The sequence below is a fragment of the Cololabis saira genome, chromosome 18 (genome assembly GCF_033807715.1).
Source record: "Cololabis saira isolate AMF1-May2022 chromosome 18, fColSai1.1, whole genome shotgun sequence".
Classification (NCBI taxonomy): Eukaryota; Metazoa; Chordata; class Actinopteri; order Beloniformes; family Belonidae; genus Cololabis; species Cololabis saira.
Window position 1 is genome coordinate 18,335,278 of NC_084604.1, and position 23,545 is coordinate 18,358,822.

The following is a 23,545-nucleotide window of genomic DNA, read 5'->3' on the forward strand; positions in this document are numbered from 1 at the left end:
TAACAATACTTGCTGACTGCCAACTCCTGTGTCCGCCTGCATTACTGAGCCTGTCCACTCCAGGGTCCAGAACCATGTTGAAGTCTCCTCCGATGATGACTGTGTTGTCTAGGTGAGCAGAAAGTGAGGTGAAAAAAGAGTGAAAAAACGAGGAGTCATCAACATTTGGACCATATACATTAGAAATACATAAATTCAAGCTTTGAATTTGCAAGACTAAAATTAAATATCTACCCTCTGAGTCAATGTGAGTGTCCTTTACGGTGAAATTTACTCTTTTATTAATGAGAATTGCTACCCCTCTTTGTCTGGAGTTGTAACAGGCGCAGAAAACATGCGGAAATTGTGCCGTGGCCAATGCATCTACCGAAGCTTTAACTAAATGAGTTTCTTGCAGTAGGACAATGTCTGCCTGCAGAGTTTGTATCTGGTTAAGAAGTTTTAATCTCTTTGCCGTGTTCCCGGCTCCGTTTACGTTCCAGGTGACAAACTTTAATTTATCCATAATCCAATCATTGAAAGTAACATTATATGTAAGTGGTAATGTTGCATGAAAAGCTGTTGTATGTGTGTGTGCCATGTTATTCTAGATGTGTGAAATGTGTGTTTGTACCAATTTACCAAACCGAGAAAGAAAGTGCAGCAGAGTGGGACATAGAGGGAAAAAAGAAAAAAAAAGGGGAAAGGGAGTGAGGTGGGGGGGAGGGAGATAATTCTAAACATGATAGAAAAAGAAATAGAGAAAATAAAAAAAGAGAGAGAAAGGCAATCACCAGTGTGAGCCTATAACTTACCGAGACTAGCAGAGCAAGAATTATTAATACATTAATATATACCGAGAATATTTTATGAAACTATATCTAATCTAATCACCAAGTGTTTATGTAACTATATCTAACCTAATCACCAGTTAGTAAGAAAGAAAGAGAGGAAAAGAAAGTAAATTTTGTACTCATCCTTTTTAGAAGAGCCAGGGCGTGATGTTGGAGTCGCGGTACAGTTGTCCGTTCACGTACAGCTTGTCCACGGTGATGACAGCACGAGATCCCTCCGTCATGAACCTCCTCCGGACCGGGAAGAGGACTCGGCGACGGTCCAGGATCTCCCGGGGGAACTGGTCGTTCACGGAGAACGGCAATCCGCGTAGCTGTGGCCCCCGTCTTCTCACAAGCTCTTTGTCTTTATAGTGTTCGAATTTAGCAACAATGGGCCTGGGTCTCTGGGCTTCGGGTCTTCTTCCTCCTAGGCGATGGACGCGGTGAAACGTGATGGAGTTCGCCAGGTCTTCTGGAAGCTTCAGGTGGTTCCGGATGAAATCCTGGACGGATTGTTCAGGATCTTCATCAGGTTTCTCCGGGATCCCCGAGAACACCAAGTTGTCCCTCATGGAACGAGCTTGAAGGTCTAAAACGGCCTCCTTTAAAGATTTATTTTCATTTTGGAGTCGGCTAAAACCCTCTGACATGGATTTCATCGACTTCTTCAGATTGGTGTTTTCAGCCATCAATTTTTCCACCTGCTGGTTACCGTATTCCACAGCTTCTCTTAATGACTGGAATTCCTTGTGCAGGACTTCCACCAGGGATAAACGGGAGTCATGGGAGGCCAAGCGGGTGTCAATGGACCTCAGAATGTCCTCGGTGGTATTTCCTGGAGGAGAGATTGCTCCAGGGGAATCCTCAGGACGGGAACGCTTGGGCGTGGAGGAAGCGCCGGAGGAAGCGCCGGAGGACGCGCCCCCAGACTTCTTCACCATGACAAATCTCTCAAAATACTCGTCTATAGATGCGTCTAAAGATTCGCTTTGCTCCAGGTTGGGTTCGGAATTATATAATCTAACTATAAACTACCCTTTCGTTATTTTAAACTGAGAATATAATCGTTTTTAAAGCATTTATTGAAAACGAAAGTATTACCTCGCCATGTTGGATTCTGCTGCCTCGTTCTCGCGATACTACCACATCTCGTGGTGCGTTCGCTGCTGCTGGGACTTCCTTCGCTGCTGCTGGGACTTTGAGGATCTCCTCAACCCGACTGACATCCCTTCCACTGAGGAAGCAGCGGGTGGGGACTCGGGGACGTGCTCATCCATTAACCAAGCCGAGGTAACTGAGGTAGTTCGTAAGCTCCTCAGTGGCAGGGCACTGGGGTTGGATGAGATCTGCCCTGAGTAACTCAAGTCTCTGGATGTCGTAGGGCTGTCTTTGTTGACACGCCTCTGCGACATTGCATGGAGGAAGGGGACAGTACCGCTGGGGTGGCAAACCGGGGTGGTGTTCCCTCTGTTTAAAAAGGGGGACCGGAGAGTGTGTTCCAACTATAGGGGGATCACATTTCTCAGCCTCTCCGGGAAAGTCTACGCCAGGGTACTGGAGAGGAGAATAAGGCCGATAGTTGAACCTCGGATTCAGGAGGAACAATGCGGTTTTCGCCCCGGTCGTGGAACACTGGACCAGCTCTATACCCTCCACAGGGTGCTCGAGGGTTCATGGGAATTTGCCCAACCAGTCTACATGTGTTTTGTGGATCTGGAGAAGGCATTTGACCGTGTCCCTCGTGCCATTCTGTGGGGGGCGCTCAGTGAATATGGAGTCCGGGGCCCTCTATTAAGGGCTGTCTGGTCTCTATATGATCGGAGCAGGAGTTTGGTTCGCATTGCCGGCAGTAGATCAGACTTGTTTCCGGTGCATGCTGGACTCCGGCAGGGCTGCCCTTTGTCACCGGTCCTGTTCATAATTTTTATGGACAGGATTTCTAGGCGCACCCAGGGGCCGGAGGGGATCCGGTTTGGGAACCTCAGGATTTCATCTCTGCTCTTTGCGGATGATGTTGTCCTGTTGGCTACCTCCTGGACGCCTCCCTAGGGAGGTGTTCCAGGAATGTCCCTCCGGGAGGAGACCCCGGGGAAGACCCAGGACACGCTGGAGAGACTATGTCTCTCGGCTGGCCTGGGAACGTCTCGGACTCCCCTCGGAAGAGCTGGAGGAAGTGTCTGGGGTGAAGGAAGTCTGGGCATCCCTGTTGAGGCTGCTGCCCCCGCAACCCGGGAACGGATAAGCGGAAGAAGATGGATGGATGGATGGAGGCCATATAAGTATGAACCACATCACCTGTTTAGATATCAAAACAAAAAGATTATTTAAATAATTTGATCAGATCTACTTCAAGAAGTGTTGTGATTTTGCTGGTGAAAATGTGGTTAAAAGGAAAGAAAAATAAATCACACAACAACAAAACAAGAAGAGCAAAAGGTACAGAATGTGTTCCATGACTTCTCGTTAGATTGTCTTCAATTTCTGTTCTTCTAGTTCTTCTTTTATGAGTAACCTGGCATGGATGGATGGATGGATGGATGGATGGATGGATGGACGGACGGACGGGCGGGCGGACGGACGGACGGACGGACGGACGGACGGACGGACGGATGGACGGATGAGTATCTCTGTGTAAACTTCAGTGATCTGAAGCAGCGTTCAACCTTTTTTATAAACATGAGATAACTACGATGAAAACGGATATTTTTCTCAGTGTAACAGTTTCATGCAGAGGTGGTTATTTTGCCGCCCTGAAAACAGATTCTTTATATCTCTGTCTCTTGGCCTTCCTTGCTCTTTCACGATCCATCTCTCTCTTCTCCCCCTTCCTCAAGTTCAGCTTCAGTGCCTATCACATCTAAATTCATTACTGCCTCAAGAGGGTGTGTGCACGTGTATTTGTGTGTGTATTTGTGTGCTTGCAGTGCTAAATGATTATAAAGCATTGTTATTAAAAACTGCCATAATTACCATCCCTGCAGCAAAAACACTGACATGAGTTTACCTCCTCTCTTCTGCAGGAAGACTCTCACTCACTCACACTCACACTCACACACTCACACACACACACACACACACACACACACACACACACACACACACACACACACACACACACCAACACTGCATGTATACAGAGAGTTTTCGTGTCAAGACACACACCTATGGTGACACTGAGCGGCACAGGGAAAAGTAATGGGACACACACGCACACATACCTCTCCTCTGGCAAGAACAAACTCTTTCAGAAGCTCCCAAGCCTTTGAGAGGATGATTTTTAATTTTCCCAGTCCTTTCGGGCCTGGTGAAAATTCCTTGTTCAGTTGTCTTTATTTTTTTCCTTTTTAGTTTTTGTCTTTGTTTACTTGTACTTATTTGCTGTTGTACTCTTGTTTTGTATTTAGCTTCATTTTCTTTTGTAGTTTTAAAGCACTTAACCCAATGTAAGGCTTCATTTGTTCTCCATTCTCCTCTAAATGTCACCACCTGTGTTTATACTGTCTCTCACCCCTCCCCTGCTAGTCCGTTGTCATCCAGCACATACAGTATATGTGTGAGTGTGTGCATGCATCTATGTATACACACACACGCACAAGGCTTTGGTCTTCTACTCCTAAATTGTGCAATTCATTTCTTTTCCTTTCAGAGAAAGGTATTCGTGGCAAGATTTATAAATAGTTCATACACATGAAAAAACCTGTGCGTGTACTTTTCGGTCTTCATAATCAGCTTAAACACAGTAATGGGATGCGTTTAACTCTGATACAGTCAAAAGAAAATAGAAACAAATGCAACAAAAATACAAATTAAAGCTGCAAGCAGCGATGAACGGGCCCTCGCACTCACGGCCACCGCCCCCCATAAGCATATCAGAAACGACACCACCCACGACTTCCTATGTCAAACCATTCAAAAGTTATAGCAGAAAATCGGGACAACCAATCAGAAGAAGGGGCGGGGCTAATTAAGGCCAAAGAAGCTCAAGGACTCCATACAGAATCTGATGACACCACCCACGAGTCTCTATGTCAAACCATTCAAAAGTTATAGCAAAGAAAAGTATTCTAGGGGGCGCTGTTGAGCCGTTAGGCCACGCCCATTAATGCAAACCATGAAATATCAAATTTATCGCCAAGCCTGGCTTGCATGCAAAATTTGGTGACTTTTGGAGAACTATCAAATATGGACCAATCAGATGAAGGGGACGCGTGCTTTTTCGCGTCTAGCGTCGCCACGGTAACACTTTTGAAAGAGAAAAGTAATGAGTGTAGTCGCAAGATGGAGACGCACATTTTGAGGTATAACACACCTGGGTGCACGTTACGGTTCAGGCCGTATTAATTGCCGAAGGAATTACATAAATTGCGCCAAAATAACACAATTAATTCAAAATGGCTGACTTCCTGTTCGGTTTCGGCCATGGCTCCAAGAGACTTTTCTTTAAGTTGCGACATGATACAGGTGTGTACCGATTTTCGTGCATGTACGTCAAACCGTATTGTGGGGCTTGAGGCACAAAGTTTTCCGGGGGGCGCTGTTGAGCCATTTTGCCACGCCCATTAATGCAAACCATGAAATATCAAATGTATCGCCAGGCCTGGCTTTCATGCCAAATTTGGTGCCTTTTGGGGAACTATCAAATATGGATCAATCAGATGAAGGGGGGGCGCGCTTTTTGGCGTCTAGCGTCGCCACGGTAACGCTTTTGAAAGAGAAAAGTAATGCGTGGTGTCGGAGGATGGAGACGCACATTTTGATGTATAACACACTTGGGGGCTTCGCCAGGCCTAGCTTGGGTGCAAAATTTGGTGACTTTTTGGGCACGTTTAGGGGGGCAAAAAGGCCTTCCTTTTGTCAGAAGAAAAATAATAAAAATTCCTACAGATACAATAGGGCCTTCGCACTGAAGGTGCTCGGGCCCTAATAAATCAACACAAAACAAAACAGTTTCACTTAAAATATATGATAGGGATTTTTATCCACTTTGGTTTTGTTTTCATAAATCTTCATGATAAGCTATGATTCAAATATGAGTCTTTTTTTTCCTGAAGACCCTGCCTTCCTCTTTCAGCCGAAAAACATACTTATGATTGATCTTAGCAGAGACTTGAACGTGCAGCTTGTTTATCATGTTTGTCTCCATGCGGGTCTGTGATGGACAGCAGCTTGTCCAGGGAAATGAATTGGACATAAATAATTCCCGCCCTGTGTTAGGATGCTGGTGTTGAAAGACCTCAGCAATACAATTTTAAGATGAGAAAAAGCATTGGGCGGCGGGGGGGTCATTGTGAATTTCTACTACCAGGTAGTTTTTGGCTTATGTTACCGGTTTAGATTTCCAAGGCTTGTTAAAAAAACAACTAACCTGCTCTGCTCTGAACCTACAGGGCTGGCTTCTTCCACGCTCACACTCTTGCACGCTCACACTCACATATTCCTTTTTAAAATCATTGAGCAATTAATTTTCTGTTTGTGAATCCATATCATCTACTTTACTGATGAGTATCTTGCCTCCAGAATTAGCTGCAGAATTTTCCTTTTTCCTTGTGACTGTCATTCTCATGTTTATTTAGTAGTGCTGCAAACAACGTCTTTACATGCAAATAACTAAGCATGGCAGTGCCCACATCCATTCATGAGTAAAAACAGGAGAGGAACTCAGGCCCATGCACATGTGCAAATTTAACAGATTTATAATACAGAACAATACAATAGCAAAGCTTTATTAATCTGGCAAAAACAAGTTTACACACTGTGCGCATCAGCAGTCATTGACCCCATTCTGTGATGTTACATAGTCTTCCGCTTCATATCTAAATTGACATCCGCTGCCAATCCAGGAAGCAGGAACACACGGAGACACACGTCAAGCACTGGAAATCTGCAACAAAAAAACCACAAACAAAGCACGAAACCGGCACGGAGCCAACCAAAACACGAACAGCAATCGACCTAAATCTTGAGATCTGATCGCAGTCTGAGCTAAGCTATCGCTACCGCTACCTAAACCCAAAAACTAGAGAGCCAGCATGCAGGTGAACAAGCCAGTGTGTATGTCTATGTGTGTGTGTGTGTATGTATATGATCATGCGTGTGTGTGTGTGTGTGTGTGTGTGTGTGTGTGTGTGTGTGTGTGCATGTGACTAAATGACTATATGTGTGTATGTGTGTGTGTGTGTGTGTGTGTGTGTGTGTGTGAAATAAACCAAACAAAGCTCCACCTGAAGTGTATCTATAGTGGGGGAGGGGGGGGAGCGACCCCGCCACCCGCGAGACCAGAGGCCGACAAGGAAGAGCCCGGAACCCAGGCCACCGGCAAACCCCACAGAGGGGAGAAGTAGGAGGGAGGCAACCCACCGCCCGCGAGGCCCCCCCCCCGCCCGGCGGCGGCCGAGGGGGCCCGCGGGCGGGGCCCCCACGGCGCGGAAAGAAGCAGCCAGGGATCCCGCGGCGGCGGACCGCGACCCAGGCAATCCCCGGCCACCCGGTCCGGGCCGGACACGCGGCCAGGAGGCCCTCACCCTTCAGGCCAACGACCCCCACCCGGCAGGGGGCCAGCCTGCCCGGAGAGACAGAGCCGCCCCGGCCGCCGACGCGGGCAGGCGCACCCGTCCCCCACGAAAGTGGCCCTCCAAGACCAGAGGGGCGCCCCGCCGTAGAGGCAGCGGGGGGGACCGGAGACGGGCCCGGAGAGAGGGAACCCCCCAACAAGGCGACACCCGTGCAGGCCCGGCAACGGAGGGCCCCAGACCCAGGCATCCCATTCGTTCATCCATTCACCTATCCGATACCTATACTAATAATAATATAATATACTATACATAATAATAATAATAATAATACTAATAATAATAATAATAATAACCATCTTTGTATAATATAATATTGATAAATTATTAAGTTTTTGATGTCCTGCCAATGGAGGCTCAAATCCTCCATGGCAGGACCCTTCCATACCGCATTCTCACCGACACAGACATACAATCACGCACCGTTTCCCCCTCCCCGGGGGGGTCCAGCACCGCCAGAAGGCACCCCAGGCTGCACGGCGGGCCCCGCCAGGCCCGGGTAACCCGACCCACCCGTCCGAGGCCCAGGCCGGTGAGGGAACGCGGGTGATGTGGGACCCCCTCCCGCCCCTTGTGTTGAGTGCATGTGATTAATGCCATAAAAACAGGGAGGAGGGAGGGCCAAGTATCGATTGACACCGACCCCCCCCCCTCCCGAACTACGTGTCCTTGTCAAGTGTATTTATAAAGTGTTGAATGTGCAGTGTCTAATTTGCTGTTAAAACCGTGAGGCGGGGAGTGCCGGGCCATGCGGGACAGTGCCCCCCACGACCCGGACCCCCCGCCTTTTGCCTATGTGCGTATGAATCGTGTAGGGGGGGCAAGAGGGGGAGCGGAGGCCGAAGCCAGGAGGCAGGACCAGCAAAGCTGGCCCTGATAAGACACCCGCGTCCCCCCACCGGCCATCCAGTAGACGGGGGCCGGCCCCCCGAGCCGGGCCAGGGCCCCGCCGTACCTCCCCGGGCGCCCCCGGAGCCGCCGGAGCCCCCAGACGGAGGGGGAAACGGTCCAACATCCTCCCATTCATACTGACAACATAAGACATAGATACCTGGGAATGGCGCCACCCCGCCGCCGCGCCCGCCCGTGCACCCCCCAGTCAGGGGAGGCCCGATCTCCGGACCCGGCCCCACCCCCCCCCCGAGGCCACCCCGGCGGACACCCCAAGGGTCACGGAGTCCCCACATCCGCAGGGGCACTTGGCCCCCGCCCAGCGACGGAGGACCAAGGCAGCAATGCCCCCCCAGCGCAGACAGCCACCCCCCACCCAGGCAGGACCGGGCCCTCCGGGTGGGACCCCCACGTCCACGGCCCAGCCCCCCCCAGGAGGCCCGGAGACGCCCAAGCCACCGCCCCCCGCCCGAGCCCTCCCCAGCCACCCCCCCCACCGCCATGAGGTACCCCCCCCCACAGGCCCCCAAGGCCCCCACCGGCCAGGGACAGGACCCCGCGGCCCCACCCACCGCCCCCCAGGGGCCACCAGAGGCCCGCACCCCAGACCCCCCAAGCCGACCCCCAACCCCAAGGGCTACGAGATCACCCCCCCCCCCGCCCCCACTAGGTAACGAGGCCAATAATCGGGGACCACAGAGAGTGCAATTCAGCCGAGTGTTGTTCAGTGGAGGCAGACATTATCTCACTACTAATATGATCTGATAAAAGATTCCTAAAATGGTTAATACATAAACTGGATTTTTGTTTCCAATTTACTAGAATGGTTTTCTTTGCGATACATAAGGCAGTAAGAACCCGGTGTGTCCAATTAGGATCTATTTGAGTGTCTCCCAGGTGACCTAATATACACACCGTGGGGCACACTGGGATTCTGTGGTCGATCCATGTGGATAAATCCTCACAAATCTCCTTCCAGAACCTCTGTACCGGTGTACAGAACCATAAAGCATGCATATAATTATCTGGGGTGTTCTCTGTGCACTGTGAACAGATATTAGAGGTGACAAAGCCCATCTGGAACATCCTTTGTCCAGTATAATGTATTCTATGAAGAACTTTATACTGTATAAGTTGTAAGTTTGGGTTTTTAGTCATAGTAAACGTATTTAAGCATATTTGTGACCAAGAAAGCTGGTCGGTATACAGAGAGAGATCCGCCTCCCACTTGGAGATCGGGAGAGAGACTGACTCGTCCAGTTTAGACACTAACCTGTAAAGTTTTGATAACAACTTTAAATTGCTTAGATTTAATAAATCTATTATCTTAGCGGGAAGTTGTAAGTCTAATTGTCTAATTTTGTATGTTTTATTTATTATGGCCTTGAGTTGTTGATACTCTAAAAATTTACTCCTGCTAACTCCGTATTGAACCATAAGTGTATTGAAAGGTACAAACTGTCCTCCTACAATTACGTGCTGTAAATACCGTATTCCTTGATCTCTCCATTGAACGAAGTTAACCATCTTTTTATCATTTTTCACGATGTCTGGGTTGTTCCATATGGGTGTACGGTCACATGGAAAAAGTGAAATTTTAGCTACTTTAAGAAATTCCCACCAAGCTGATAAAGTTGTGCTAATATTAATGCTTTTGAAACATTGATGACGTTTGATACTTTGACTAATGAATGGTAACTCTGAGATTTCTAGTTCGTTGCAAAACACTTGCTCTGAGTCCAGCCATTGACTATCTAAAGGATGATCCTTTGACCATTTTACAATATACTGTAATTTATTGGCAAGGAAGTAATACTGAAAGTTAGGTAGCTCTAAACCTCCATATTCTTTAGATTTCTGCAATGTCTTTAAACTAATGCGTGGAGTTTTATTTTTCCACAGAAATTTTGAAACACCTGAGTCCAGCGATTTAAACCAGGAAATAGGGGGTTTGAATGGTATCATTGAGAAAAAATAATTTACTTTTGGTAAAACCATCATTTTAATGGTAGCTATTCTACCCATGAGTGAAATGGGGAGAGAGCTCCATCTAGCAAGATCATCTTCTATTTTCTTTATAAGCTGAACATAATTTAATTTTATTAACTCTGACAGCCTAGGGGAGATGTTTATGCCTAAATATCTAATGTTCCCTGATTGTAATTGAGTATTGGATATATTCCTAAAATTGCAGTTCACGCACAAAACGGTGGATTTAGACCAATTAATAGAATAATCAGACAGAGATGAAAATCCCTCTATAAGTGCGATTGTCTGTGATAGTGAAGATCGTGAGTTCTGGAGGAAGAGGAGTACGTCATCCGCATAAAGACTTATTTTGTGCTCTACTATTTTGCATTGTATACCTTTAATATTTTGATTTTGTCTAATAGCTGCTGCTAAAGGTTCGATAAATATTGCAAATAATGAGGGAGATAGAGGGCAACCCTGTCTAGTGCCTCTTTGCAAGGTAAAGCTTGTAGAGATTTGATCATTTGTCCTTACACGTGCCTTGGGAGAGCTGTATAATATTTTTATCCAGTCAATGAAAGATTCGCCAAATCCAAATTTATGTAAGGTTGCCAATAGAAACTTCCAATTTACCTTATCGAATGCTTTTTCCGCGTCTAAGGATATAATAGTAGTTTCCTGTTTATTGATACTGGAATAATCTATAATATTTAATAATCTGCGAATATTAGTAGAGGAATGTCTACCTTTAATAAAGCCTGTTTGATCCGGATGTATAATAGAAGGGGTGACTCTTTTCAGACGTTCAGTAAGGGCCTTGCTAATTATTTTAAGGTCTACATTTATTAATGAAATTGGGCGGTAGCTCGATGGGAGCAAGGGATCTTTATCCGGTTTTAATAAAAGACTAATATTAGCAGAGTTCATATTTAAGGGTAAGCTTTTATTTTCCCTAATATTTAGAATCATTTTATAAAATGTTGGTGCTAATATGCTCCAGAATTCCTTATAAAATTCAGCTGGGAAACCGTCTGGGCCCGGAGCTTTATTATTGGGCATATGTTGAAGAGCTTCATGGAGTTCTCCTATTGAGAGTGGTGAATCTAAATTCGTAACCTGTTCCTGATGTAACTTTGGCAGGTTAATTTCTCCAAGAAACTCATTAATGGATTGATCAGATGGTTCAATTTGTGACGAGTATAATTTGTAGTAAAAGTCTCTAAAGATTGAATTTATTAAACAGGGATCATGTGTAACTTCCCCTGACTGGTCCTTAATAGATGTTATGGTTGTTTTTTCTTTGTTTATTTTTAATTGATTGGCTAAATATTTTCCTGATCTGTTAGCATGTGCAAAGTTTTCCAGGCGAAGCCTTTGTACTAGAAACTGCGTTTTTGCGTCAATTATTTTATTTAATTCTATTTTAGTTTTCCTTATTTTGCTAAGGATACGTTCATCTGCAGAAGTCTGGAAGGCCTCCTCTAGCGTCTTTATTTCACCTTCTAATTCTTTTGTTTTTAAGTTGTCTTTTCTTTTTTTATTTGACGAAAAGGAAATTATTTTGCCTCGCATTACTGCTTTCCCAGCTTCCCATAGAACGCTTGCTGATATTTCCGGCTGGTCGTTAATTTGCAAAAAAATGTCCCATTCTTTCTTAAAAAAGTTAGTAAAGTCGGGGTCTTTGAGTAATGATGTATTAAATCTCCAAACTTTGGAGGATGATACGCTCCCCCTCTTCCCCAGAGTGAAAGAAACAGGTGCGTGATCGCTAATATTGATTGGGTGTATTTGTGATTCTGAGATATCTCTCATCAGAGAGCTACTGACTAGAAAATAATCTAACCTAGAGTATGAGTGATGAACGGCTGAGAAAAAAGTGTAGTTCCTAAGGGTTGGGTGTAAAGAGCGCCATGTATCGCAAAGACCCAGATCATTCATGTATTGCTTAACAATACTTGCTGACTGCCAACTCCTGTGTCCGCCTGCATTACTGAGCCTGTCCACTCCAGGGTCCAGAACCATGTTGAAGTCTCCTCCGATGATGACTGTGTTGTCTAGGTGAGCAGAAAGTGAGGTGAAAAAAGAGTGAAAAAACGAGGAGTCATCAACATTTGGACCATATACATTAGAAATACATAAATTCAAGCTTTGAATTTGCAAGACTAAAATTAAATATCTACCCTCTGAGTCAATGTGTGTGTCTTTTACAGTGAAATTTACTCTTTTATTAATGAGAATTGCTACCCCTCTTTGTCTGGAGTTGTAACAGGCGGAATAAGCGTGCGGAAATTCTGGCGTGGCCAATGCATCTGCTGGAGCTTTAACTAAGTGTGTTTCTTGTAGTAAAACAATGTCTGCTTGCAGAGTTTGAATTTGATTAAGAAGTTTTAATCTCTTTACTGTGTTCCCGGCCCCGTTTACGTTCCAGGTGACGAACTTTAATTTATCCATAATCCAATCACTGAAAATAACATTATATGTAAATGGTAATGTTGCAGGAGTTGGATGTGTGTGTGCCATGTTAATCTGAATGTATGTTTGTACCAATTAACCAACCGGAAAGTGCAGCAGAGTGAGACATGGAGGGAAAGAGGAAAAAAGGAGTGTGACAATTGGGGTGGGGTGAGGGGGAGGGAAATAATTCTAACCATAATTAAAAGAAAAAAGAAAACAGAAAAAGAGATAGAGAAGAGGGGGAAAAGAAAAGAAAAAAAAGAAACGATCACCGATGTGTGACTGTAACTCATTGAGACTAGCAGATCAAAAATTATAAATACCTTAATATGTGCCGAAAATTTTTATGAAACTTTATCTGATCTAATCACCCAGTGTTTATAAAGCTATCTCTCTAACTAATTATCAAATGTTTATGAAGCTATATCTGATCTAGTCACCATTTAGTGAGAGAGAAAGAGAAAGGAAAAAAAGGCAAATTGTACTTATCTCTCAGAAGAGCCACGGCGTGATGTTGGGGTTCCGGTAAAGCTCCCCGTTCACGTACAGCCGGTCCACGGTGATGACAGCCCGACATCCCTCCGAAATGAGCCTCCTCCGGACCGGGAAGAGGACTCGGCGACGGTCCAGGATCTCCCGGGGGAACTGGTCGTTCACGGAGAACGGCAGTCCGCGCAGCTGTGGCCCCTGTCTCCGAACCTGCTCTTTCTGCTTAAAGTGTTCAAACTTGGCAACAATGGGTCTGGGTCTCTGGGCTTCCGATCTTCTTCCTCCAAGGCGATGGACGCGGTGAAACGTGATGGAATTCGCCATGTCTTCGGGAAGCTTCAGGTGGTTGCGGATGAAATCATGAACAGCTGCTTCCGGATCTTCATCAGGTTTTTCTGGGATCCCAGAGAATACTAAATTGTCCCGCATGCTTCTGCTTTGAAGGTCTAAATTTGCCTCTTTCATGATCTTATTGTCCCTTTTAAGCTGGCTCATCCCCTCTGTCAGAGATTTTACCGACTCCTTTAAATCCCGGTTTTCAGCCGCGAGCGACTCCACCTGCCGTTGGCTGTATTCCAGGGAGGTCTGGAGCGCTTGTATCTCCCTGTGCAAGACCTCCAGGAGGGACAGACGGTTCTCAAAGCCACTTAGCCGGGCGTCGATGGACAGCAGGGCGTCTGTAGTGGTGTTACCTGGGGGGGAGACGGCTCCAGGTGATTTCTCGTCCCGGGATCTTTTTGACGATGAGGCGTTCGGGGTAGCTGCGTCTTTTTTCCCCATTACAATTCGATTGTAACTTTCTTCCATATACTCCTGCAGGGACTCTATGGTTTCTTCCTGATCCAGATTATTTATATCTATGTAACCTCTCTGTTGAATAAGTTTTCACTTACTGTACAATTTACTATTTGTTTGATAACCAAAAGTATATTTTTCAGCTCGACATTGAATGCTGCTGCTGTCTGTGTACCTCGTGCTCCTACCACATCTCGCGAGAACTCAGCCTCCTCCGCGAGAACCTCCTGCCTCCTCCGCGAGAACCTCCCGACGCCAACTTCTGATAACGTGGTGTGAATCCAAAAGCAGATATTGGTTTGTGTGTGTAAGTTTCCATCAGTATTGAGATTCCCTTCTTCCTCGTTATGGACAGCACAGTCTAAAAGTGGCAACATGGTGTTTTTTTGGTTCTTCTCTGGTGAACTTGATGTTACTGTTTGCTTACTTGATGTGTTCAGTGAAGGCCTTTACTTCTTGGGTTTGACTTAACACCCAGGTGTCGTCCACTTATCTGGTTTGGTTCTTGTTGTGCTGTAGGAGTTTGAGGCCCTGCTTTCTACTTCCTCCATTTAAACACTGGCAACAAGCATCTGTCTGTAAAACTGGTGATGATATTTTCAGTAGGCGGTGGAGAGGCAGTGGTCCGGCAGGACACAGATCCTGGTCTGGCTCTCTCTTCAGGTTCCATCCTCCAGTTGTATCCCGACAGTCTTCACTGTCTCAGATATAGATATGAAGATAAAAAGTGAAGCGACATTAAACACCACAATGGTTTCACTTTTGTTGACAAAGCCAGTAAAGTTCTGCATGTGATGTGGAGCGTTAGGCTGTGGTAAGCTGAGTGTAAGGCTTTTTGTTAAGAGTTGTTTTTCAAGTTTAATTATTTAATCAGAGGAGTTATGGGATCATGAAACACATCATTATACTGAGCAAATTCTACATTTGCTTGGGTTGGTTTTGGTTGTTGAAAATATTCTGGATATATGAAGTACATTAATATTAATTTAGTTGTTTTCTTTTTCTCTTTCAAACACCGTGAGCCACACAGTTCACAAAGCAAGTGAATCTGTTGAGAATGGCAGCTTTCTTTTTTCTTTTTTTACAAAATGCCCACATCCAATACCCATTAAAACCTCAGTGCAGAATTTGGCACCAAGCTGCAACACAAATACGTTGACGAAGTAACGATAGCTTGTGGGGAGAGCAGACATGTATGCTGACAAAGCACACAGTCCATGTTATTTGAAGGAACATTCTTGGCACAACTTCATCAGTTTGCACCAGACTGATAGTTAAGGGCAGCAAAGAGTCAATGAAAACTAAATCAAACAAAATTCGAATTAATTACTATTTGAATTATTTGAAATTATATGTAAATAAAAAAAGAAATCTAAAAGAAATACATACATTCTTCAATAGTTCACACATTTTAGTCAGTTTGATGTATCTGTTAAGAATACTCCATTCAGCTTATACACTGCTCTTATACACATACAATTCTCTACCTGAGCCCAAGTAATACCTTTATTAATAGATAATATTGATAAAAAAATCTTATATTATAATGACATATGTCAAATTTGGAACTGGATGCCCTTGGGTCACATTCAAAATGTATTGTCCACTCATTTTAATCCGACTGAAAAGGGTGGTGTGCTCTCTCCAGGTAGGTGGAGAGGTCCTGGCTTAAGTGGAGGAGTTGAAATATCTCAGGGTCTTGTTCACGAGTGAAGGAAAGATGGAGCCTGAGATTGACAGACGGATTGGTGCAGCATCTGCGCTTATGCGGTCGGTGTACCGGAACCTCGTGCTGAATCAGCCGAGTCAAAGCTCTTGATTTACCAGTCAATCTATGCTCCCACCCTCACCTATGGTCATGAACTTTGGGTAGTGACCGAAAGCACAAGATCGATAGAAGCAACCAAGATGAGTTTCCTCTGCAGGGTGGCTGGACGATCCCTTAGAGATAGGGTGAGAAGCTCAGTCACTCAGGAGGAGCTCGGAGTCGAGCCGCTGCTCCTTTGAGGAGTCAGCTGAGGTGGCTTGGGCATCTGTACCGGATGCCTCCTGGACGCCTCCCTAGGGAGATGTTCCAGGCATGTCCCGCCGGGAGGAGACCCCGGGGAAGACCTAGGACACGCTGGAGAGATTATGTCTCTTTGCTGGCCTGAGAACGTCTCAGACTCCCCTCGGAAGAGTTGGAGGAAGTGTCTGGGGAAAAGGAAGTCTGGGCATCCCTGTTGAGACTGCTGCCCCCGCGCCCCAGTTCCGGATAAGCGGTGGAAGATGGATGGATGGATGGATGGATGGATGGATGGATGGATGGACGGACAGAAAGAAGAGATAACTGTCTTTTTATGCGGTTCAAATACAAACAACATTTTGGGATGAATTTCAGGGCGCAACTGATATCTCTGAACAACCTCTTACACTGGTTATTCTTTCAGACTGTGTCACTGACTCAGTACACCGACTGGACACAGATACAGGTCAAGGAGAACCACTAGTGCTGAAAGACTGAGCATAGATGGCCCAAAGCAGCCCCAAAGACGACTGCAAGTTTGTCATTATGAGTTTCAGTCATTAAAATACTGCATGTAATTGTTGAAAAAAAATGTTGTAAACTCAAACAGTTTCACACAAAATAAGTCAATGTTTTTCCAACATCAGTCTCTTGAAATAAGGACACTCAACTCTGCTCTTTCTCTTTCTGATTCCTTGCCCGGTCCTGGAGACTCTGGGTTTCTTTTGGTTTATCTTCTCAAAAGGAGAAAGACACGAACTCCCACACTCCCACCACCCACCTGTCCTTACCAGTTGGCAGATACACCTGGCTCCCTGACATTGGCCAAAAGAAGAAAAATAACAGAGAGCGTTACCATAGCAACCATATGGCGTTGGCCTGGCATGGTCGGAATTGTCATGGTAACAGTAGAGCAGATGGGTGACCAGTGCCAACCATATAGAACACACACACACACACACACACACACACACACACACACACACACACACACACGCACACACACACACACACACACACGCACACACACACACGCACACACACACACACACGCACACACACTCTCATGCGACTGCTTGATCATTTATGACTATACACCTAAATAACACTTCACACTGTAAATATATTTCACCCTTTGAGTGTCGTTAATAGTCACTTTTGCGCAGTCTATCTTGAGTTGTTCTACATGTGTGAAGCTAGCGCACAGACACAGTTATGACGTCCATCTGCTCTAAACAGCTGAAATCATCCCATACAGAGCAACCAAACAAAACACCAGTAATGACAGTTATTTCAGTGTGCTTAGGTAAAGGTGAACTACATCAGCCCCTTTCACACAGTTTGGTGCTTTTGTTTGTATGTACACAGTATGGTCAAATTTAAGTCTCTTCAGAGGGTTACTGCAGCAGGTCTGAAGGAGCCTCTGAATGAAGACACCCCGTTGCTGGGTCACTGTGTTGTAAAGAGGATGCTCAGGGTTGTTCATGATCTTCTTCCTTTTATGGAGAATCCTCCTTTGCACAATCAGCTCCAGAGGCTCCACAACAGAGCAAGCCTTCTTTATCAGTTTGTTCAGTGTCTTTAAGCTGCTCCCCCAACAAGTGACTGCCAATGTGACTGGGGCCACCTTGGATCAGTCACCAGTCCATTGCAGGGCCTCATGTGTGGACAAATGAGCACACCTTCACACTTTAGAATCACCAGTAACCTGATACACGTGTTTTTGGATTGTGAGATGAAGCTGTAGTCCCTGGAGAAAACCGATACAAGCAGAGGGACAGCATACAAACTCCACAGACCAAAACTCCTGCTGGGAGTAGAACCAAGGACCTTCTCACTGTGATGCAACAATAACAACCACCAAGCCACTGGGCTGTCCCCAGGTTTTATGCATTCATTTATTTTATATATTTTATATATTTCTTTACTGACGACCTGTCCAGGGTGTACCTTTACCTCTCGCCTGAAAATTAGCTGGGATAGGCTCCAGCAGACCCCCGTGACCCTGCAAAGGATAAAGCGGGTATAGATAATGGATGGATGGATATATTTCTTTATTTCCAATGAAACGACCCCTTTAGGCAGACAATCCCTGCACAGTGCATTACTACAATCAGCCCTCTGCACGGTTAATTTCTATAAGCATCATTTATTGCACATTCAAGCACAACACGTGCTGCTTGAATGGGGGCATAAACACATGCATTTTACTCGGCAGCACCTGAATAAAGCTGCCAGTGGCCAGAGACATTAGGGACTTGTTGCTGACTGTAAACCGTGAAGAAGAGGAAAGGGACCTTCTTCAGGTTGTAGAAGACCTGGAGAGGAAATATTGCACCTTCATGAAATCACTGTGAATGCACAGCTTGAAAGTGAAGGCAGAATGGAAAGCAGATATCCAGCACGTCCTTATTCCCTTGGTCTCTGTGTGATGGTGGCTGATGTCTTCTTGACAGAAGCTATGGGAAGATGAAAATTGTGCGAATGAAATGGTTCAGTTGTGGACATGTTAAATAGCAAAGTAAGTAAGTAAGATACTTTGTGCCTCACATAATTGAATATCCAATAAAATTAACCTTTTTTGTTCTTTACGTGATCACCAACAGCATTAAATTTAACATCCTTCTCCATATATTATGTTACATGACTTCTGAAAGCATATACATATATCTGCAAAAGTACCGGATATACATTTTGAAGAAAATTGGCTCCAAAAACTAAATGCAGCTGCATCTTACATACATTTATAGAACGTGTAACTACAGTACCAGACTGAAACTTTAGGTTGTTAATCTTCAAATTGTTATACAACATCTTACTTTCTTTTCCTCTGATTTGGCACTAGAAAGAGTCCTCAGGGGTTCTTAAGCTGCATCAGTTTTGTTTAAACAACATGCATCTCTACACAAGACATATTAACTTTGCTTCAAGAAAGGACATTATTCACCAAACTGGTTTTGACGTAAAAAATACCTGGTTGTATTTATGTTTGTTTCTTATTTCCTTAAGAAGTTAGGAACCATTGTTAATGAGAAGAATATTTATGACTCACCGGTCGAGCCGGATCATTTTTTTTCCTGCTACTTGTTGGACTCCTCTGCCACATTTGTCCACACCGCTGAGCAGAGTGAAAACTGTTATACTTTGTTGATGGGTGCTGAAAAACCTGCTTCAAGTATGTTCCCAAGTAAGTGTGTGTGAGTGCAGGGCCTGTGCAGAACACTCAAGCATGCATATTTCTGTGCATGTGTGTTTACACACTCCCACACAAGGTTACATACCTCAGACCTGAGCATGCATGAGAGAATAACCCGTACACACACTTTCACTCACTATCTGTCTAGCTTCAAATATAAACACACGTTCAAATGCTGCCGCTTGCTCAAACCTGAGAATAAACATAAACATCCTTGACACACAAACCCAAAATGGTCTGACTTTAGGCGTGTGTGTGTGTGTGTGTGTGTGTGTGTGTGTGTGTGTGTGTGTGTGTGTGTGTGTGTGTGTGTGTGTGTGTGTGTGTGTGTGTGTGTGTTAAATATTCCTTAACCTGGAGCTTTGCCAACTATCTACAAATCCTCTCCAAACCTCATCTCCCTGCCCATGTAAGCTTGAATTTTAAAAAAGGTTCCTCTTGACCTTAGACATATGACTTTGAAAAAACATGTTCAAAATCAACTCATTACCTTTTTCCTGTTGTTTTTTATTCTGTTGTTATACCACTGTATGGGTGTATGGTGCAGGTCCAGCCGTAAAGTTAAACCAGTAAGTACCTGTTGTGTCTATGGTGTGTCACGTAGTCAACCAACAAAATGCTGCATCATGTAACGTAACAATGGCGTTGTGAGAGAATCTATTGATTCCCAACCCCAACCAGTAGAATGTTGTCTGATGTTACAGAAGAGAGTGACTGTCCACCTTTGTTTAAGACACCACCATTTTCATGAATGTCTGAGGTGCGAAAGAATATCAAAATTGGGTCACTTGAACCCTGCAGTGTGAATGCAGCCTGCTGGTTCCTTGGCAACTAAGCAAACTCCATCTACCAGTTGGAGGATCTGACTGAGGGTTCTGTGTGTCATAGCTTTAAATAGAAAAGTATTATCATACAGATATTTGGTGTCATTAAAGATTCACAACTCACCTGTAGTTAACTCTGGAAGATTTGAGACTCACCTTGGCTTACCTCATTTAAGCAGAGGCTCAAATGGGCCACAATAAACTTGCTGCTTTTGATTTTTATTACCATAAAAATCTAACTGAAGAAGTTCAAAAGTGTCTTTGATGTGCAAAATTATTCTTACTGGGAATTATGAAAAGCAGAATTACTTAAATTAATAGAGGGAAAAAACAAACGAAAATTAAAACTAAGACCTTGGCACCGTGCAGTCATTGAATGGACGGTGAACTCTGTGTAACAAAGTATTCCACACTCTAATTTGCGGCAAACTGTTGAACAATCAAAGCTTAATTAGTATAGTCATGCAATAGAACAATGATCAGCAAATATGCAGCAACATACTGCCTGAAAAGCCAAAGAATCAAGGTTCAGACCTCAGCCTGATTAAAATGCTTTGGTTGGACCTGAAAACTTCAATGAACCAGAGAAACGTCACAAAGAAGAGAGGAGCCAAAAGTCCTCGACAGCAGTGGGAGAGCTTCAACATTTCAGCTTCAGAATTTTTTCTTTATTCTTGTTAGAAGAGAATTGGCAGGATACTATTTTTTTTCATCTGACTATATTTTCTGTGATTGTTTGAGATTTCTTTCCTTCAGTGTCTAATTTTTTTTTCTAGCCCCCCCCACCCTCATTTCAATTGCATTGAAGGCAGGAGGGGGCTGCTGGGTATTTCCAGCCCCAGGACATAATTTACAACAGACAATCAGTAATAAATCTGCCAGCCTCCCTTTGTCACTTCTGTGTAATTACAGAAGAGGTGAGATTTTAAGACATTCATAAATGATCTTCCTTGAATGGATTCATCATTGTAAATTGTATTTTATATGTCACATTGTCACCATTAGCGTATAGGCCACACCTCAAACATTGGCATGCCACTTTCACAAGTTCATGATGTCCTTTACCAAAAATAACTGTTAGTCCAGGGAGACACCTTAGGTACATTTCAGTAATATGTGTTCATTAATTTAACCTTAAGCAGCGAGGAAACACAATAAACCTACATTTAACAACATAGAAATATGCTTTGCCAAGACCTAATCCTCCTCTTTTTTAGAGGAAATGCATCTACTCTTTGGAAGCTGTGACATTTAAATGGCAAAAGAATAAACATAAGAAAAAAGATATTGAGTATGGATATGATAAATTCATTCTGGATGACCTAACTCGCTGTTCTGACTTTAATGGTAAACTATATTAAAATTGTGCAACAGGTTTAGAGACAATAAAAATCCCATTTTGAGCTACCTGAAAATACTACAGGAATCCCACATTGCATCACAACTTTACACAGAGACAAACTACCCTGTGGTGAAATGTAAATGTACAATTGTGATGACAAATATGAAAAATCTGACAACTGTATTTTAAAAGGGGTTGATAATCTGCAGAAAAATATGTAAGTAAAGCAAAGGGAAAGTTCACACTGCAAAGATTTATAATGAATTATACTGATCATCAACAATTAATGTCCATCCATCAAATACTGCTTATTTGAGTTTGCAGAGGCAGAGGTAACTACTGTAGTCCATCTTTGGGAATAATGAAGTGTTTCTAAGCCAGGTAAGAGTGTCCTGGGTGTTGCCTCAGGGATTCATCCCAATTGGACATGCTGAAAACACCTCCAAGAAGCATCTTAACCAGATGACAGGGCAGGAACAAAGACCAGCCAGTATATAGAGAGGCTTGCCTTTTTTGTTCAGCCATCTCTTCACCACAACATACTGTTACTACACCTATCCACAATCAGTCAAGGTCCTGCTTGTGAACAAGACCCTAGGACACTAAACTCACCCACCCAGAAAAGGGCATTTTAGTCCTTTCCAACTAAAAACTATCTTCTCATATTTGTAAGTTTCAGTTTTAGAAACCAGCTTTTGGGATAATTAGGGCCCGAGCACTGACAGTGCGAAGGCCCTATTGTATCTGTAGGAATTTTTTTTTTGTTATTTTTATTTTTCTTCCGACGAATTGAGGGCCTTTTTGCCCCCCTGTACGTGCTCCAAAAGTCACCAAATATTGCACGCAAGCCAGGCCTGGCAATAAATTTGATATTTCACGGTTTGCATTAATGGGCGTGGCCTAATGGCTGAACAGCGACCCCTAGAAAACTTCGTGCCTCAAGCCCCACAATATGGTTTGACGTACATGCACGAAAATCGGTACACACCTGTATCATGTCGCAACTTAGAGAAAAGTCTCCTGGCGCCATGGCCGAAACCGAACAGGAAGTCGGCCATTTTGAATTAATCGTGTAATTTTGGCGCAATTTATGCCATTTTCACATGTCATACTTTAACGAACTCCTCCTAGCAGGATCGTCCGTTTGACATAAAACTCGCTCAGGAGACACAAAAGACGTTAACGATGAAAAGTTTGTGAGTTCGTGAAAAAATTGTGAGTTTTTCGTGAAATGCCGTCAAACTTCAACGTTAAACAGGAAGTGATACTAATAGCTGATTAGTCGATATTTGATAGATCCTATTTTCTGCCATAACTTTTGAAAGGTTTGACATAGAGAGTCGTGGGTGGTGTCATCTGACTCGGTTTTGACTCCTTCACCTTAATTGGTGCAAACTAGCCCCGCCCCTTCTTCTGATTGGTCGATATGTGATAGTTCCTATTTTCTGCAATAACTTTTGAATGGTTTGACATAAAGAGTCATGGGTGGTGTCATTGGACTTTTTTCGAGTCCTTGACCTTTATTGGTGAAAATTGCACGCGCAAGTGCGTGTTCATCGCTGCTTTCAGCTTTAATTCATATTTGAAACTGAAAACAGAGCCAAGAACTCTTCTTCATTGTATATGAGAATGTAGAGTTGTATCACCAGTGTCAAAGCTGTACAGCTCTTGTTTTCCTACTATGGCTTGCCAGTTTCCTTGACTCCAGCTCTGTGTTTGTTATTGGCCAGCTCTCAGGTGTATTCTGAGAAACTGCTAAATAGTTGGATTTCCTGACTAAAAAGAAAGGTTGGGCAATGATTAAGATTGATTCTTATGACAAGATGTTAGGACTTTGACAGGAAACATAGACAAGTGGCACAATACAGTGTTTATTTTTTTCTTTCTCAGAAAGACTTTGGACTTACTGTATCTGATGTGTTGCAGGGAATTCTGCCAGATGACATCGTAAGTTAACAAAAGAGATCTACAGTGTGCTGTTGTATTTTTATTTAAAAATAACCACAGTTTATCTAAGTCAAAATGTAATTTGGGGAACACAGTTCACTATATCATGAGGTGATTATTGCCATGACTGGTCAGATTATTCTGTAAAGGTCCAGTGGACACTCATGGAAAACGATCTGGCTACAGGCTGTGAAGAGGTGGACTGTATACGGTACATAATGTAGTTTTAATCCTGATCATTTCCTTT